This window comes from Hipposideros armiger, unplaced genomic scaffold (assembly GCF_001890085.2).
Source record: "Hipposideros armiger isolate ML-2016 unplaced genomic scaffold, ASM189008v1 scaffold_901, whole genome shotgun sequence".
NCBI classification, from domain to species: domain Eukaryota; kingdom Metazoa; phylum Chordata; class Mammalia; order Chiroptera; family Hipposideridae; genus Hipposideros; species Hipposideros armiger.
In genome coordinates, this window is record NW_017732251.1 from 330,796 (window position 1) to 350,236 (window position 19,441).

The window sequence follows — 19,441 nt, forward strand, 5'->3', positions numbered from 1 at the left end:
AGGAAAGAGAATAGTATCATAGGATGCCCCAAATTACTAGACCTTTTAAAAATGGCAACCTAATTACTGAATTAATCCTCTTGGATATCACACATTGGGTGAAATAGTGAGTTTCTTAACTGTGGCAGTTATAATAAAAATTTCCTACTTCTGTGACCTAGATTGAGATTTAAAATATTTCTATAGTGTTTAGCTAAATGATAGCTTTTGGAAACTGCTTTTTGGATTTTCTTACACATATACCCCTTCCAGGAAAATGAGATACAAATTCCTGCAAGATTCAGCTCAGATTTTAATTCTAGAATGTCTTCCCAGATTTTTCCTAGCCCCAATTCTGCCTTAGAGTCCCTTCTTCTGGCCTCTCATGAATCTTGCTGTGTTAGGGGTATGTTTTCACTTAAAATACTTTTTGTGCTGTGTACCCCGCACCTAGCATAGTGCCAGCACATACTAACTGCTCACCTAAAAATGTTGAAAATTGCTTTTACACATTCCCTAGTCATTTCAGAAGCATCGTTATTTTCATCTGTTTTGGTGCCTTCAGAAAACTTCTGCACCATGAACAGCGCTATAGAAGAACATCAGCATTTAAGAGCATGTGGTCCCTGTGCTCAGTTAGGAAGCAAGGTACAGGAAACAGCAATGGCGTGAGAAAATATCTTGTTGACTGCTAACAATGTGGTAAGCCCTAAGCACTAAGTATTAATAACGCAGAAAAAGAGATTGCTGTGTTAGAGTTGATGGAGAAGGTTTGGGGGGTGGGGGTGGGGGGGGTTGCCCTTTGGTTGTATTCGAAGGATGCATGGGATTAGATCAAATAGGATTTTATGCTACACTGAATACTGAATCCTTTTGTTGACTTTGCTTTTTTGTGAATGGTTTTCCCTCTTATTTGAATTTCCATTGCCTGATTGCTTATCTCCCCCACTGGATATTACAAGGCCTATTCAGCTCACCATTATGTCTTAAGCACTTAGCATAGTGTCTGGCATATGCTTAATAATCTGGCTGGCTGGTGATTTACTCACTTAACTCCAGGAGCTTTGGTTTCCCCATCTATAAAATCAGTAAATTGAAATATTTGATTTCTAAGAACTTTTCTAGCTCTAAAACACTAAAAATCAGTGAAAAAATTCACAGGAATTCCCAGGTCTGTATATAAATATCAACTTAAGTATTTTCTGATGTGATTTTGTATTTATATTACTTTCAATTTAACATGAAGTATACTAAGTTTAATATGTAAATACTACCATTAAGCAAAAACAGTAATGTTGGCAATGGGAGGGGTATTTTGGAGGAGGGGTTTTTCTGAGTGTGACTTACCTTGGAGGAAAATGAAAAGTCAAAGCTCTGCTAACGATGACATTAAGGGATCTAGATAATGTCAGAAATTATCAGAAATCTAGAAATTAATTAATGTCAGAAATCTAGAAATTAAGATGGAGTTTATATTTAGGGCTGAAAGAGAGAGGGCTGACCTTTCTAGATAAAGAATCGGTGATTAGTTTGGGGGTATAGTTTTAGTAAGAATGCAGACTGGTTTAAGAAATATTGGTTCTGTTTGAGCAAATATTGATATCGTGAATTGTTTATTATCTATTGAACTGTAAAAAATGTATTAGAAAAAAAGCAATTTGAGATTTAAACTGACAGCTCTTTCTCATTTGCATCTTCTCTGTTGGCACAAAAACTGACAGCCAGTCCCTATCCCTGAGAGCCTAAAAAAGGCTTTTTTTATAGCCTTCTGAAAAAAGAGGTATTCATTGTTGTCAAAGCCACAGGGTAGCAGGCCCAGACACTTACCATAACTTCTGGAATTTATTCTTTACAATCAAGTTTTCATTTTGGACTGTTTTGATTGTTAGAATTTTTTTAACCTGTTGTAGCCAGTAATGCAGATTGCTGATGATTCATTACATGTATGGAAGACTGTTAATATTTTGTGAGTAGGGTAGTGATTTATATTTAGATTTAATTTCAAAGAAAAACATTTAAACTTCCTTTTGAGCATGTAAAATTCGTTTTATGTATTACATTTGATATTACTGCTTTAAAGTTGGAGTAACCATGTTTATACTTGCTGTGTGAATACTTACCATGCCATATCTCATTTAATCTCCATAGTCTTAAAATTGTAAATGTTACTTGTTTTATAGATGGGGGTCTGCCTTGAAGAGGTGAAGTAATTTATACCCATCTACCTGTGTCATTCCATAGCACCAGCTATCTCTATTTCTCTGTGATCAATAAAGTTTTTTGGTAGACTGAGTTAAATCTCTGCTGTATTTCTCATAATCTCATTCAACATTACATACTCATTTGGTGATTAATAAACACTTGTTGAATTGAACTAGGATGGTTTAATTTCTTTACGATGTTCTTTAAAAGAATGATACCAGTACGGATGAGTTATCTACTCATTCAAAAGCTTCCCAAGCGATTCTGATGTATGCATCCACTTACCAAATCTTTGGTGAATAAACTGAAAAGACTTTTCAGGTTCAACATATACTTATTATATACTCTAAATCATTAAACGCATACATCAAGCTATGAAATGGGTGGATCTCGTTTTACAGATTCCCAAGTTTAGCCTGCACTTCCTCTCCCTGCCCACTGCTGCTGATTTAAGTTCCCTTTATTATTTTATGTATATTTGTGGTAATATATGTGCGAGTACTGCATAACTGTAAAGGACCATATAAACGTTGTCCTTTATGACATGGCCTTGTTTATTGCTAAGAGCATTTAATGTGGTATAGGCACTAATGGAGGAGAGGTTACATAGACATCTTGCTTTATCTGAAAACCAGTATTTTAGTTGAATAAAGTACGTGTTAGTACTTACACATTGCATTAGAATTTAGTAAGGATTTAATTTAGGCTCATGTTGCTCTGACTTTATATAATAACCATGAAAACAGTAGCAAATTGAAATCAACACTCACTTATAACTTCCTTAATGGAACTGTCCTAGTTGGAATTTCCCACTTCTAGAAATGTTAAGCAGGTAAGAATGATTTCTTTCATAGTACCTGATTAAGAAAAAGTAGGCTTCATCATAAAGATGTGTAAAGAAGACTTAAGCAAACGAGCAGACTGGCAGGTGTGTGTGGGAGAGCATTCCGGCATTGGCAATCCGGTGTGTGAAGAGACCGGATGACCTCCTGGGCCTTCTGGCTCCGGACCTGTGATCAAGAGCTCATAACTAAAGCTGTTTGAATGCCGTAAATAATGGTACCAGACAAGCCCATTTACATGAAAACTGAAAATTCATGGCATTATAAAACATTATTTATACCCACACACAGATAATTTTTTTCCCAAGTGTGTACATAAATCAAGTTATATAGCTTTTATTATGATCTTAGGGCTTATGAATTACTTTCATGGGAGTAAAATATTTAATTGTATAATTTTAAGTAGGGAAAAAATAGTTTGATTTAACGAAGTATACCTTATGATATTTTTAGGACCTCTATTCTTGAAGACACCTGTTGTATGAATTTTAAATGATGCTTATTGTTTTTACTAGGATGCTTATTTTTAAAGTACAGAATAAGCTTCTGCTTTCAGGAATTCAGTGGAGTGCTTCAAATGAGAGCTCATGTATTGCAACATTATTTATCTATTTTTGTAAAGGGCTGTTAATCACTTGGTGCCACCCTGTCTGAGTTGTGTGCTTGTGGATTGTCTACATGAAATAACTTGATATGGCCTCTCAGTTTTGCAAAACTTTTTCCTATATTTTTAGCCCACCGTGCTAGTATGAGGCTAAATTAATTAATAGACATATTTAGAGACCAGAAGCTTTTAATAAAATCTATATTATAGATGTTGACCTACACTTTTTGGAACGGCATGTTTAAAGCAAATGTCAATGTAGTTATAAAATATAATTCAAATCATTTATGCCACCTTTGGCCAACACACAGACTCACTCACTCTCTTCTTTCTAAGCATACAGTCTTTTGTTTAAAAGAAGGATTCATATGCCGAGTTTATTTCCATATTATATTTCTAAATTTGATGTTTTACTGGATACTTGGTTTTTTATGATACTGTCATTTAATGCCTCTTGAATTATTCTGCGGGAGTGTTAGCAAGGGTTGTAAACTGGAGTTCTTATGTGAAATGTAAGACTGTGACCTCTTGATCCAAAAGCCAGGAGTGTTGCCAATTGAACCAAACCCTGCTGTTTCCTAAGAATAGAAATACTCTGCTTGATTATTGGAGTTCGACTCAGTGCTTATGTTGTTTTCCAGTGATTGGTTAGAATCCCAGATACACATATTTGGTTGTGTATGTCTTTTGAGTGGACAGCAAGTATTTCTTTGTAGGGAGAGAAGAGGCAAAATGTGAATAATGTCTTCAAAGAGTTGGGGAAGGAGTTCTAGTGTACCACAAATACCATTATTACCCAAGTCCAGCTTCTGTCCTAAACCCATAGAAGATGTCTTCAAATATGGGAAAAAAATGTCTGTTTTTATGTTAACTATAAGAAATAAGTAATGTATCATCTAAGTCTTTCATTCTTGGAAATTTAAACTCTGGAAACCATGAATATTGAACTAAGGGGGAAAAATCATCTGTGAGCCATGACATATTTATAAAATGTTGGCCATGTTTTTCAACCTATTAGTTTGAACTGTTCAAAATCAAAAGAGCAGGCCTCACAGGTCTTCGTTTTATGAGCAAGATTAATAATACTTTGTAAATTCAGGATCCTTGTTCTCAGATCCAAGTTGCCTTATATGTAGTTCTACTTTTCCTACTCCTTTGCTTATTCATCTCATTCTTTATGCTTTTCAAAATTGGCAGTGTTTTCATGCATGAATATTTTAAAGTCTTTTCAAGACAAACGTGGCTGTGAATCCACGGTCTGTCAGAGAGATACAGAAGAGAAGCCCTTTTACCTGACCCAGGTACTTAAGGTAGGTCACTTAATCAAAATTCAATTAGGTTGAGTTAGTTGAGTCAGTTCTATCAAGGAATTAGTTTGGTTAGTTAAGTCACATTTAAGTAATGTACAAATCAGTGAAGCCACTATCTATAGAGATTAAGATCCATAGCCTGACCTCATATCTCCTTTCAGGCCTCACCTCTGCCTACCACCTCTTCCCCTCACCTTCTCCCCCTGCTCACCATGCATCACCAGTCAGTGTACTGTAGTGACCGTGCATGTTCACGCATTTGTAACTGCACAGCATGTTCCCCCTATTTGGGCTACTTACCCAAGAAGGTCTCTCCAGACTCTCTTCATTTTTATCAGCTCCAGCTCAGATTCCAGCACATATTTTTCTGTGGCTTGCATGGAAAATATTTGAACCTCCCCATCTTAACTTTTGTGGTGTTAACATCACTCATTTTTATTCCTATAGCATTTCTTTAGTTCTAATAGGTATATTTTTCACATTTTAACCTCTGAAATTAGGAACCTCTCACAATTCGTGGCACCTTAGATTTGATTAAATAAGGTAACTTTCTGTTCCAGTACTTAGAAAGAATTGAGGTTCTGTGGTTGCCTTGCTTCTAGAACTTGCACTCTTGGTTGGGCCATATCTTTAATTCCTCTTTCAACAATAGTTGCTGCTCAGATGTTGTTGAATGAAATTGAAATACTTTACTTGGCTTCTATATTCATGAATGTCAAGGGTATGACTTTTAAAATATATCAACAATAATGACTAGCATTTGTTAAATGTTATGTGCCGGTACTGGTTTAAGTCCTTTATGTGTAGTAACTCATTGAACCCTCACAACAACTCTTATTATTTCCATTTGACTGATGAGGAAACTAAGACCCAGTTCATCCAAGATCATATAGCTAATAGGTAGCACAGCCAGGATTCCACCTCTGTCTATCTTGCACCAGAGTGCATGCTCTTAACCACTATTCTATACTAAAATATAATGGAATCTTTATTTAACCAGGCACTATGCTATATATGTGCTTAGCTGAATTTCTCATAATCCCCATCACGGCCCCATGGTGGTTTATAATGTAATATAATAGAAAGAACACTCCCACTAGGCTGTGTCTAGATGTAAATTCTAGTCCCTGTTCTTACACTGACACTATAAAGAGGTAAACAGAGGTGGCCAGTTAACTCAGTTGCTTAGAGCTTGGTGCTGATAGCATCAAGGTTGCCGGTTCGATGGCCCATATGGGCCACTGAACTGCACCCTCCTTAAAAAAAAAAAAATAAATAAAATAAAATAATTTCCTACCATTGAGGAGTGTATATGCTAACGTATATGGGTTAATAAAATGATCTTTCTAGGTGGCTTCTCTCTTTGGAAATTATTAAATTCAATTGCTGAAATAAATCCAGACCCTAAAGGAAATGAACTAACATTGAGCACCTTCTACACATAAGGAAGGTGGGCATCATCACCCCTGTTTACAAATGAGGAAACTAAGGTTGAAAGAGATTAAATAACTTGACCAACTGATTGAAGAAGCAGCACAGGCAGAGTTCAGTTTCAGCATTGGATCTCTGACTTCGAGAATGACTTTTAAACAGGCAGGTCCTCTGTGGTATTCTTTTATTTTTATTTTTAGGGTTTTTAGGAATTCTCCCCCCCCCCCAAACCATCCTTTTATTCCACCAAAGAATTATCTTAAAACTCATTCAACAGCTGTTAACAAAATTTTCATAACCTTATATTTATATTTATTATGAGCCATACGGTTTCTGTCAGCCATACCATCGACTTTAAAAACTGATATATTAAAAAAAGAAATTAGAATGATAGTCATGAAAAGGGAGAAGGAAATGTTTACTATTTAGGTTTTAGAAATTATCTGAGTATATTGTGGAATTTTGGTAAAATAAAGCTTCAGAAAAGTCTTTACAAAGCACCCTTGTGAATTTTCTAAGTCTGTACTATAACTGTGACCTTGATTATTTAGATTAATTAACATAAAGTCTGTATTAGAAACAAGAATTTTGAATGTTTTTAGTCTGTTTTAAAGTCTAGCCCATTTCATAACATGAAAATAATAGAACATGCTTAAACATGCTTGGGAAACCTTGGTGTTTCTTAGTTGACTTACTAGACAGATTGTAGCTTCTAAACTGCAAGTACTGGTAAATATCTGACTTGTCTTTAAATACCTGGTTTCAGGCCTTTGGGGAGCCTAAGAAGACCATTGGTTTGAAAGCTGAGAGAAGTGTACATTTATTGACAGCCTGTATTTCTGCAAAAGGAGAAGGGTTTGGACTCAGTTCATCTGTCTGAAAAATCTTGTGAATAGATAACTGAAAAAACAAGACCTACAACTAAGATTTGCATGGTTTAGCAGTGATTTATTCAGTTCAGTAAGTCCTGTGCGTTCACTGTGTACCCCACACCAATGGGTTCTGGATGGCATTAATGTGCCAGGTGTAGGGGTCCCATAAGAATTTATAACTACTCAGAGTTGGTATCAAATTTGGGGTAGCTATGCAGCACTAGAACCATTACAGAGTATTTATTTGATAGGCCTTTTAAAGTGCTATCTTACTATTCTCTGGATAATACACGAATATCTGAAATGTCTTTACTCATCCTCTGCCAGTTCCTGATCATTATATCAAATCTACTTTTTAAAACAAATACAAATTTTATATATATATATATATATATATATATATATATATATATATATATTTTTTTTTTTTTTTTTTTTTTAAGATTTTTATTGGGGAATTGGGGGATGGGAACAGTGCTGGGGAATTGGGGGAGGGGAACAGACAAGTTGCTGTCCTTTTGTTCTTCAGTCTAGTTGTGGAGGATGTGGCTTCACTGGCCCAAGTTGGCACCATCATTGCGCTCTTCTCTGGCGAGGCAGATCAGTTGCTGGCTTCTGGACGGCCGCTCACTGCGGCTGCTGACCGCTCACACTGGCTGCTGGCTACAAATGGTAGCCCATGACAACCCACTGCCACATCTGCAGCCTACGCCGTCACCGGCGACTCACGGCAGCCCAGCTCCAGGTTGAGCTGTTGTTCAGCATCTTAGCTGTGGAGGGCAGTGTCACTGGCCCTCATATGTGGGATCCGAACCGGGGCCCTCTGGCGTCCCAAGCCAGTGCTTAACCAACGCGCCACTTGGCCGGCCCCCAAATTATATTTTTTATTGCACAATTAATGGAGGTTCATTATAGAGGGAAATTAAAAAATACAGAAAGTCCAAAGGAACAATAAAAATACCCATAATCTCATTACTCACTGATAACATTTTTGGTTATGTATTTTCAGACTATTTGTGCTATATAGACATTGAATATTGACAAACAATTCTTCAGTAAAGTTATAACTATTTGTCTTCCCACTTGCAGCATAAGATAGAGCCTAATAGAATATGATATTTTATTGCTGTTGTCTTTTACCTCTTTCACATGTTGCGATGTAGTTTTTTTTTTAATTACATTTTGAAGTATGAGCTCCGTTAGGTTATTAAACCGACCACTCTGGGCAAAACACCATACTGGAGGATTGGGGGGCGAGGGAAAAGGGGGCGGGACTTGAGGTTGTACCTATAAAGCAACAAGTTAAATATTAATGCTGTACATCTTGAGCACATTCAGATAGGATGATCGTCAGCCAATGGAGTCAATCTACAACTTCCTGAACGAGCTGTTTTGGAGTCAGAATTTGAAGCGGCTATAGGATAAGAAGAGGCATGGTTTATACAGGGGAATGGAATATAAGATGAGGATGACCTGTGTGGTGGACAAGAAATAGACAGCATATCTACAAGAGAGAAAGGAAGCTGGTGAGTAGGAGGGAGTCAAATTGAGTGTCAAGCCAGGAGGTGGATGAGAGGGGAAGCTAGATTTATTATTGTAAAGGGAGGGGAGAGACCAGATATGAGCCGTGTTTAAGGGAACCTGACCTAGCACCTTGTGTAGAAGGTGGCCTGTCAGGGAGCCCAGTTTAAGTCTTTAAAGATGGATTGGAAACAATCAGCCAGACTTGTTATTGCTGAGTACAGGAAGTGAAAAAAGAAAGCGTATGTAAATGATTTAATACTGCTTTTGTGATCATGGAAAATGGGAAGAATTTGTTTGGGAATGTTAAAATGAATACTTTTGTTTGAAGTTATGTAAAATATTGTATTTATTTCCCTCCTATCTCTGGTTCTGTGAGACTTGGGTTCTGGTTCGGGACTGCGTCTCACTCTGTAGCCCACATCACCATGCATAATGACTTTGCCCATGGTTGGTATTCAGGAACACTCATTGACTAATTGTATAGATGAACGAATATACATTACTAGGGGACATTTCAACACCAAGATGGTCCTGTGGGGGGACATGAGGTTATCATTGCATGTAACTTCTCAAGGCTAAATAAACAGGACAGGTTGTCATAAATGAAGTGAGAATATAGCCATGGGACCAGCTGACCAGGCCAGAGAGAACTCTTGGATTTCTCCACAATACTTAGGCAGACTGGAGGAAAACACTCATTTTCTTTACATTTCAGTTTTTTTACTTCTCTACTCTGCTAAGAAAGAGATTGCAAACAGTGTGCTCTCTTCTTTTCACAGAAATTAGGAGTGTCATGTTAGTGTCCCTTGCCTTTTATCAAGCAAGAAGTCTCAGGATGTTTAGTTCTTTGACTAACTGAAGTGTGGCCAGCCAGTATTTGGGAACTTTTAAAATGATGGCTTAGTGCTCCGTGATCTTGCATGGCAGATTATTGAGATATAAAATGTAATGACAAATAGCTTTAGTTATTAAGCCTGAGTTAAGTAATGTATTTGATTATCTAATAATATCATCCAACTTCCTTTCTTCCTTTACATGACATCCTCAAGAGAGTAAGCGTTCTATCTTGTATTTATTCTGTAGTTCCCACAATGTCCGTAGAATTTTGCATGGCCTGCAGTAATTTAAAAATACCGTGTTTACTGGTCTAATATATGTGTTAATACCTAAAATACTTTTATTTCGTGACATTAAATTGTTAACAGAACTTTTAAAGGATGAAAAAGTCTTATACATGCAGCAGATCTTTTTGTTGTTGTACATTTCCTTACGAAAATACATATATCCAAACAGTATTTCCTTTATGTAGTTGTAATCATAGGTGTAAAGTTTCATTTTCTTTACCTTGATGAAATTATCAAACATTTTCCAACATACATAGAGTCTTTATGTTTGCCAATTTTAATGGCTTGGGATTCCATTTAGGAGATGTTTACTTGATGATTGTTGGCAGTGTCATAGAACAATGGACCCAATCTTGCACCCTGCACAGCTTAATATTCTACTTTGACTTGTGCCCAAATCTACTATTTTCAGAGTCAATTAAAAGTATGTCTCTTGAGGGTTTGATATGAGCCTGAAACTTTTACCTAAAAAGAGTATACCTCATTGTTGATTGCCCAGAAGACTGACCTGTCTGCCTTTGTAGCTTTGTAGCTAGGCCCTTTGTTTATAGCTCTGCTTCAGTTCCTCAAGAATTCCTGCTGCCTTACTTGCTTGCCATACGGGTTTGTAGCTGCCAAAGCCTAGATCTGCCAGTGGTATCAAGTGGATTTGTGAAGTCAACAGAGACTTCATAGAGATCTTGATTTTCATTGAATTTTTCCTGTTTGTAGTTTCCTTTGAGTTTAAGTTAAGCTGGTTGCAATTCTTGGAAGACAGGATTGAAAATATGGTTCAATAACACATTTATAAGAATTTTCACCAGGTCATAGGCTGTGAAGGAAAAAGAAATACCAAATAGTCCTCACGATTAACTTCTTTACCTTTAAAAAAAATTTTTTTTTAATTATACGTAAAGTATACACATACCATAAAATTTACCGTTTTAACCATTTTTAAGTGTATAGTTCAGTGGCATTAAGTACATTCTAAGTGTTATGCAAGTATCACCAATATCCATTTCCAGAATTTGTTCATCATCTGTTACATGAACAGTAACTCTCCATTCTTCCCTTTCCCCCAGTGATGGGAAAAACCTTTATTCTACTGTCTCTATGAAGTTGCCTATTTTAGGTAATTAATATAAGAACAATACAATATTTGCCTGTGTATCAGACTTTCATTCTTGTTATTGCTGAGTAATATTCCACTGTATGTGTATATCACATTTTGTTTATTCATTCATGGACTCTGAGGATGTTTTTACTTTTTGGCTACTTTGGATAATGCTGCTGTGGACGTTGGTATACATCTACCTGTTTGACTTCCTGCTTTTAGTTCTTTTGGGTATATATCTAGAAGTGGAATTGCTGGATCATATAATATTTTATGTTTAAGTGTTTGTGGACCTGCCAAACATTTCCAGTGTCTATACCAATTTCTATTCATATTAGCAATGCACAAGGGTTCCTAAGTGCTCCACATCCCACTAACACTTTTCTCATTTTTTATAGTAGACATCATAATGAGTGTGAGGGGGTATTTTATTGTGGTTTTTCTCTAATGGCTAGTGCTGTTGAACATCTTTACATGTGCTTAATGACCATTTGTGTCTCTTCTTTGGAGAAATGTCTATTCAAGTCCTTCCTTTCTAATTAAAGATAGTAATGAAAATTGTGTACCGTTATTTCTTTCTATGTGATGGGTGAGGAGTTTACAGCCTATAAATACAGACTCTTCAGGAAGTACTCTTGTCTTAAACACCTGAATGGACATGCTAGATACGAGCCCCATTTTTCTGTGCAGATGCTCTTTGATTTACAATGGGGTTACATCTCAATTAAACCCATCACACGTTGAAAGCATAGTAAATTGAAAAAGCATTTAATACACCTAACCTATCAAACATTATAGCTTAACCTAGCTGGTTTCTACTGAATGCATATTGCTTTTGCACCATTGAAAAGTCGAAAAATCATAAGTTGAATGATCCCTAATCAGGAACCACCTGTACTTTGTATGAGGACAGGCGACATAATGCTGGATAATGATCCAGAAATCTCAGTGGCTAAACGCTAGCTCTCATTCACAAAATATTTTTTGCAGTCTGCTGGCTTTCCAGGGTACACACATCTTTGTGGTGAATCAGGCATCCCAGATATATCTCTCTTGTGACTTTGCCATTTTGACATGTTGTCATCATACAAAGGGAAGAGAAACATGGGAAATTCACACCGCTTTTCTATGCTTTGGTCTGAAAGTGAAACATAGAACTTCTCATAGCCTATTGGCGAGAACGAAGTCACTAGATCTCCTCCTCACTATAAGAGGCATAGGAAATATGGGGAAGCATTTGGAGATTTTTCTGGTGATCAGTAAATGTTTCTGCTATATAGCGATTTCTAAATTTGGAGTAAAAGTTGTAGCAGTTCATTCTTAGTAAGTATTAAGATCATTAGTGTTTTCTAATAACCTGCAGTAATGGAAATTGAACCATGTCTGTTCTTACTAATATTACAGATGTTCTGTGTATACTGTTTAGAGGCATGTAGCCATCCTTATCCTGGTGATTCATGTATTCCTGGACCTAGTCTTATATTTTTAATTCATATATATAGTATTATATATTTATAAATATGCATATTTGCATATTTATAAATATATATATAAATATGCATAAAATGTTTGTTTTATATATATGCCTAGTATTTGTTAAATAACATTTTAATATAACATGTTAGTTCTACAATTAAGAAAGATAGCTTAGTTGAAGCAACATTATTGAACGTGTAAGAGACTCTTAGGAGCTAGCTAGAGGTGCAAAGATGAATAGAATATGATGTTTATTTTTAAGATTAGAGTAGTACTTTTCAACCAGGGTTTGTTTGGTCCTCTCTCTTCCTGGGGCATTTGATAATGTTTCGAGACTACTTCATTGCTAGAATCATGTTAAATCTTTTTCAGCCAGAGGGGTTTGTTTAATTGAAATCTACTTCAGCTCTTTAAATTAAGTGAACAAAAACCAAACTTCTGTGATTTAGTCCATGCTTCCCCTGCTTTGTGGAATGCTTTTCCAGCCTCTTCAATTAAATAATTTTATAGATACTTCAGCACTTTGGGTCAGAGGTTATCACCTCTATGTGTCCTCGGCATTCATGGGTTGGACCAAGAACTTTTCCAAAAAGATCGAGAGCATTCCTATCAGTTTTCATTCAGATTTTATTTTTGTGGTTCTTCCCCACTAGAAAGAAACTTCTCCAGGTCAGGGACTATGTCTTACTCCTTTTGATGTCAGCAGTACTTGTCACTTAGTAGGCATTCAGTACGTATTTTAAATGAATGTATCTCAGATAATATTGTTTGGCTTGGGTTTAGGTTTGTTTATTTGTTTTGTTGGGGGCTTTTTGTCTTTGTTTTTTTTCTTTGGGAGACGGTTGGAGACTTGAATTTTAGTTCTGCCTCACCGACTAGCGTCATGATCTCAGGCAGATGTTTGAGTGACCATCATGAGTCTCAATTCTGTCATCTACAGAGTAAGGATTAAACTTCCAGGATCAAGAATAGCACTCAGCCACAACACACTTCCCTGGAATCTAGGCAATCTTACTGAACACAGCTGTGTGTCCAAGAGTAAAAAGAAGAGACCTTAGTGTAACTTCCAGATAGTTTCCCCATAATTTAAGGCAGGGAATTACAAATATTATAGTAGTTAATAGTAGTAAATAAATACCAACCACTGAAAGTCCAAATAAGGGGGTTCCTTCACTTATTTGTGAAGGAACTTTTAGGGTACACCTTCTTTATAGATGACCTGGGTAAGTGAAGTATTCTCACGTTTAATATGATTCACATAGTCTTCAATAAGAGTCTCTCACATGGCTAATGAACTGCTGCAAGATGCTGATGAAATGGGTTCGTTGTAAGTTGTTTTTCAACCTCTGAGTCATTGGCATCAAAGCAGTTGTAGATGCTGCTTCTGCCCGTGACCTTGATGTTAGCAGTTGTTGGACAGGTAGGTTCAGTGTCATGCACCTTTCACTCGGGCCTCTAGACCAAGCTGCTTAATTTAAGAGATCAGTCTGGGTGTTGCTTAAGGAAGCCATACTACTATGTGAGTCAGAAAATCTGTTATAGTCCCATTGCAAGCACTGAGTTAACTGATTGTCCATTCTCTCATCTATAAAAGGAAACAATTAGTCATATGGTCTACAGTTGTCCTTCTGGCTCTAATATTGTACTATCCTATGTAAGGTTGCCCTTTGATTCCAGTGATTCTCTTGTATTGACTTAATCATCACTTAGTGATGGAAAAGATTCAGTTTATGCCTGGAAAGTAAGCAAATGATCTGACTATAATTTTGGGTCTGCTTCAATTAGTAGAAGTAAGTTGTGCTGTCTTTGGGTGATTAAAGGGAAAGTTTAACAGCCTATGTTGGAATATATAATACATATTGTATATTGTTTAAAATATATTCATTTCCTTGTGATGAGAACTCAGGATTTACTCTCAACTTTCATGTGTATCATATACAGTGTTAACTGTAGTCATCATATTATACATTACATCCCTAGTACATATTTATCTTATAACTGGAAGTTTGTACCTTTTGTCCACCTTTATCCCATTGTTCTTCCCCCGTGCCATCTCTGATAACCACAAATCTGATCTTTTTTATAAGAGTTTGAGGTTTTTTTCTTAAGATTTCACATGTGAAAGCATCCAGTATTTGTCTTTATCTGACTTATTTCACTTAGCATTATGCCCTCAAAATTTATCGATATTGTCACAATGGCAGTATTTCCTTGTTTTTTTTTAATGGCTGAATAATATTCCTCTGTGTGTGTGTGTGTGTGTGTGTGTGTGTGTGTGTGTGTGTCTGTCTGTCTGTGTATCTCCCCACTTTCCAAAAGTTTGCATTGCACCACTTTGCTTTTACAAAAGACCCACATTAGTACCTGTTTTTGCTAACTGAAAGAAATCTGAAGAGGATTTTCCTTTACAAAAACAGGTGTTACTGTACTAATCTAGGTCTTTCATACAAATGGAGTGGCGAAGCATGAACTTTTGGAAAGTGGGGGATGCTCTTCGCTCTATACCATTTCAGCTTACAAAAGATTTTATAGGAATACTGTACTTTCACATAGCAGGGGGACACCGGTAGCACAGCTTCTTTACCCATTTGTCCATTGAGGGACCCTTGGTTGTTTCCATATCTTGGCTACTGTAAATAGTACTGCCGTGACCATGGGGGTAGGGTGCTTAAATCTTTTCAAATTAGTGTTTTTGTTTTCTTCGGATAAATACCCAGGAGGGGAATTGCTAGATCATATGGTAATTCTATTTTTAATTTTTTGAGGAACCTCCATGCTGTTTTCCATAGTGGCTGTACCAATTTACATTCTCACCAACAGTGCACAAGAATTCCCTTTTCTCCACTTCTAGATAACATTTTTGTTCTTTTACTTTTGATGCCAGCCATTCTAACAGGTGTGAGGTTGTTTTGATTTGCATTCCCCTGATAATTAGCGATGTGGAGCACCTTTTCATGTACCTGTTGGCCATTTGTATATCTTTTTTTAGACAGATGTCTTTTGCCCATTTTAAAATTGGATTATTTGGTTTTTTTGCTATTGAATTGTATGAACTTCCTGTATATTTTGGATATTAACCGCTTACAGAAATATGGTTTGCACTGGATTAAGAAACTGTGGTACATTTATACAACGGAGTATTGCTCCACTATAAAGAATGAAATCGTACCATTTGCAACGATATGGATGGACCTAGAGACTATTATGTTAAGTGAAATAAGTCAGTTGGAGCAAGACAAATACCATTATGATCTCACTTATATGTGGAATATAAAAAACTGAATGAACAAGAAAAGTAAACAGAAATAGTCTCAGAAATATAGAGGTAAAACTGATGTTGCTAGTTGGGAGGGGGGTGGGGATGAGGGAGAAGGGGAAGGGACTAGACAGCATAAACAGGTAACTACAATATTGCCACAGGGATATGAAAGACAGTTCAGGGAATATAATTAATAATGTTGTAAATATTTTGTAGGGTGTCAGATGGTCACATGTCTTGTTAGGGAGACCACTTCATGGATGGGGTAGAGGCTTGGTCACTGCACTGTACACCTGAAGCTGATGTTGTATAATATTGTGTCAACTATAATTGAATATATATATAGTCACAGGATGTGGAGTCTAATGTGGGAGTGGAGTCAATGGAATTGTAATAGAGATGTATGATGTGGGGGGAGAGGAGGGAGTGGGGCGGCAGATTGGGGGAGGAGGGTTGTCACTTTGAGGGGTTTAAAAGTATAATTATTGCACTGTGTTGTACACTCGAAACTAATTTAAAAAGAAAAGAAAAAATAATACTACTAAAAATGAAAATAAAAAATTTAAAGTCCTATCAGAACTGGTATTAATTCATTTAGCGTTTTGCATAAAATCATTACACATAGAAGTTTTAAAAAAGGAAAAATAAAAGTTTATGCATTCTCTTACGTGTTTATCATAAAAGGGTAGTTCTTTTTTTTTTTTTTTTGCTCAATTCAATTCCCAGTATCTATGACAGAATGTCATTTCAACAAATTAATATTAAGGATTATTAAAATTGAGGAGTAATTAAAGTTAATGAAGGATTACTTAGATAACATTTTGGACCAAAAATAATTACTCAAAATGAGAAAAAGCAACTGACCCACATTGGTGATTTTTTTTACTAATTCCACATTACACTAGATTACATTCTGAGTCTATTTTAAAATGTCAAATATGTTTTTATTGATAGAATATTAGGGTTTTTTAATTCAGTGAGCAAATGTTTATAGAGAACATAGTACACACCAGACATTTTTCTGGGCAATGGGGATTTAAACAGCAATATATACAGCAGATAGCACTTGTTTTACTGGTGTTTTACATTCTAGTCTTATTACAGTTTGTGATACATATAATATTTGACTTTTGTTTATAAATTTTAAAGTTCAATTAAATTATAGTAGCTGTGTTTTATTGTGGATAATACTCTGCTTTTATAAATGGATATAATTATATTTGAATTAAAAGGACCCTAGACATTTAGGTCAAACTCCAATAAATGAAAGTAAACTTTTTTTACTGTCTCTGTGTGCCACTTGCAGTGCCTGGTACTTCATCCATTTTCTAGGGGTCAATATTCCTTTCTGGGTTGATTGTCCTAGTAGATCATTATTCTTTATGTTGAGTCAACATCTTCCTTTCAGTAACTTCAACCTATTTACCCTGGTTTTGTTTTATAGAGATATACACAAAATAAATCAAATTCTACCCCCCCCCCAAAAAAAAAACAAAACATGGTTTGGAATATTTTTTTCTATTCCATAGGTTGTCTTTTCATTTTGTTTATTTTGCTGTGCAGATATGAGATCTTTTTTGTTGCCTAATGTTGCTGGTTTTCTCAAGGCTTTTAGTTGGTTTTGGAGGTTGCTTGAATTAGCAGGGTTTTTTGTTTAACTATTCTTTCACACCTTCCCCAACCACAGAAGCTACTATATGTTGCTTATTTGGACATCTTTAATTATTTTTTAAACAGTCAGTTTTATCTTTTGTTAGCATTTTCTTTCTCTGTAACATGAGTATGTTGGATTAAGTAATTGTGAGATTTTGAGGAGCTCTTCTACACACACTGGGTCTTTGATACAGGTGTGTTCTACCATAATTTATGCATCTGAAATGATTCACATACTAGAATCAGATTTTGGTCTAATACTAATAAAACTAATTCAGATACTTAGGTTTATTCTCTGCCTTAATATTTGTCATAATGGTACAGTACTTTTTTTTCTTAATACCTCACACTTCCATAGAGCTTCATAAATCTACAAGATTCCATGAATGTCCTCTTTTATTCCGTAGAATACTGATGAATGTATATTATGTATTGAGAGTCCTGAGCCTCAGTGAGCTTATAGTCTAGTGGCGGTTGAATGTGCATAATAGCCTTCTGATCAGTATCATGGTAATGCTGTAAAGACATTTCCATGAAAACAGGAGGGGGCAGTTGGATCTGTTAGGGGCTGAGTGGAGGAGGGGAAGGAGAGCTCACTACCCCTCCTAGGAGCAGACATTTGAGCTGGCCTCAAAGGCTTTTGACAGGAGAGGAGTGAGGGAGGGAAAGGAATTGAAGGGTAGGATACTATGTGAGCAAAGGCATGGAGACATGAAATAGTGATCGATGGCTAAAGTTTTCCTTCAAGTGGTAAGTGTCTTTCATATTTTGAGAACTTTGGAATCTTCTTTCTGTTTGTGATTTTAATCCTATTTCCACGTGGACTTCACCTTTATAGGCATTCCGATGAAGTCTAGTCTATTCCATCCCTTAAGCCATTTTAATAGTTTGTCTTTGTTCAGCAGCTCCATTATGTCAGTCTTGAGCAATAGTGACAAAAATTTTCCACCATTTCACAGATATGAATGATTCATAGTAGGCAGACGTTATTGCGCACTCTGCCACTCAGCTGCTGCTCCTTCCTACCGAAGTTGTAGTGGACAGAATATTTTATGAAAACACTTGTATGGAGCTTTTTTTTTTTTTTTAAGATACAAAGAAATAATCTTTATTTTATAATTCAGGTATTTCAGTCTTCTCACCTTAAAATTCAATAGTATATCCTTGATAGTATATTAAAGAATAATTTTCCATGTGTACATTATATGTGAATTAGAAGATTAACAAAATGAGTTCTGTAGATAACCAAATTACGTTTCTGCTTTGAAAACCTTTTCTAGCTATTAATCGTTACAGTAATTGAAAGAGAATTTTAAAGAGATTTCCAGTGAAACTTCCAGTCTAGTAAACAGCCTCTTCATTAACTTTTTAGATTCCTAGGGCTTGGATTTGTTCTCAGTAAACTGGTAGATGTTTGGCATCTTAATCAGAGAGAGAAATGCCTTCTTCATCCTTAAACAAACAAACACCTAAGAGCTAGAAACCTGTGAAACTACTCCTTGGGCAATATCTCATGTAAAATTGAGGATCCAGCTTTCCAGCATGGTTCTCAAAGATGGAGGCAGACCCTAAGTGATCATGTTACTCAGTGTTTACAGTATAACCTTTCTGCTAATTTCCTTTTAATGACCATGACTATTTGTAACTTTTTCTACCAGTATCCATAAAACTCTCCTTCAAAAAGGTGTTAATATATTTCATAGTATAATTGAATTTCATAGTCATTTAACTTGAAAGATTCAAAGAAGAAAACGGTATTTTCACTGACAGGATCACATTTCAATTACAACTTTAGAAAAACAGTTTGAATCCTAGGTTTCAGTCTGAACAAATGTTCTGATTCTGGTGAACTGGGGAATTTACAAAATGATATGTTTCTTTTTTTCTTCGTTGAGGTAAAATTGATATATAACATTATGTAAGTTTCAGGTATACATCTCTTTTAATGAACATGTTAAAGCACAGAAGAGACAGAAGGGAGATGTTTAATCTGCATTTGTAATTTAGTGTTGATAGACTACTGGATAGTCTGTGTAAACCAGCCCTACCTAATAAGGTAAGCCTGGTTTGGA

General features: G+C 35.9%; 1 protein-coding gene and 1 long non-coding RNA gene across 13 annotated transcripts in view; both read left to right on the plus strand.

Moving 5' to 3' along the window:
* Positions 1–19,441, plus strand: part of YAP1 (Yes1 associated transcriptional regulator) — a 120,585-nt gene that overhangs the window by 25,811 nt on the left and 75,333 nt on the right. The window lies entirely within an intron of this gene.
* LOC109375124 (uncharacterized) lies at positions 506–2,271 on the plus strand. Its single transcript, XR_002122513.1, has 2 exons — positions 506–681; positions 2,160–2,271. It is a non-coding gene; the product is annotated as an uncharacterized LOC109375124 (long non-coding RNA).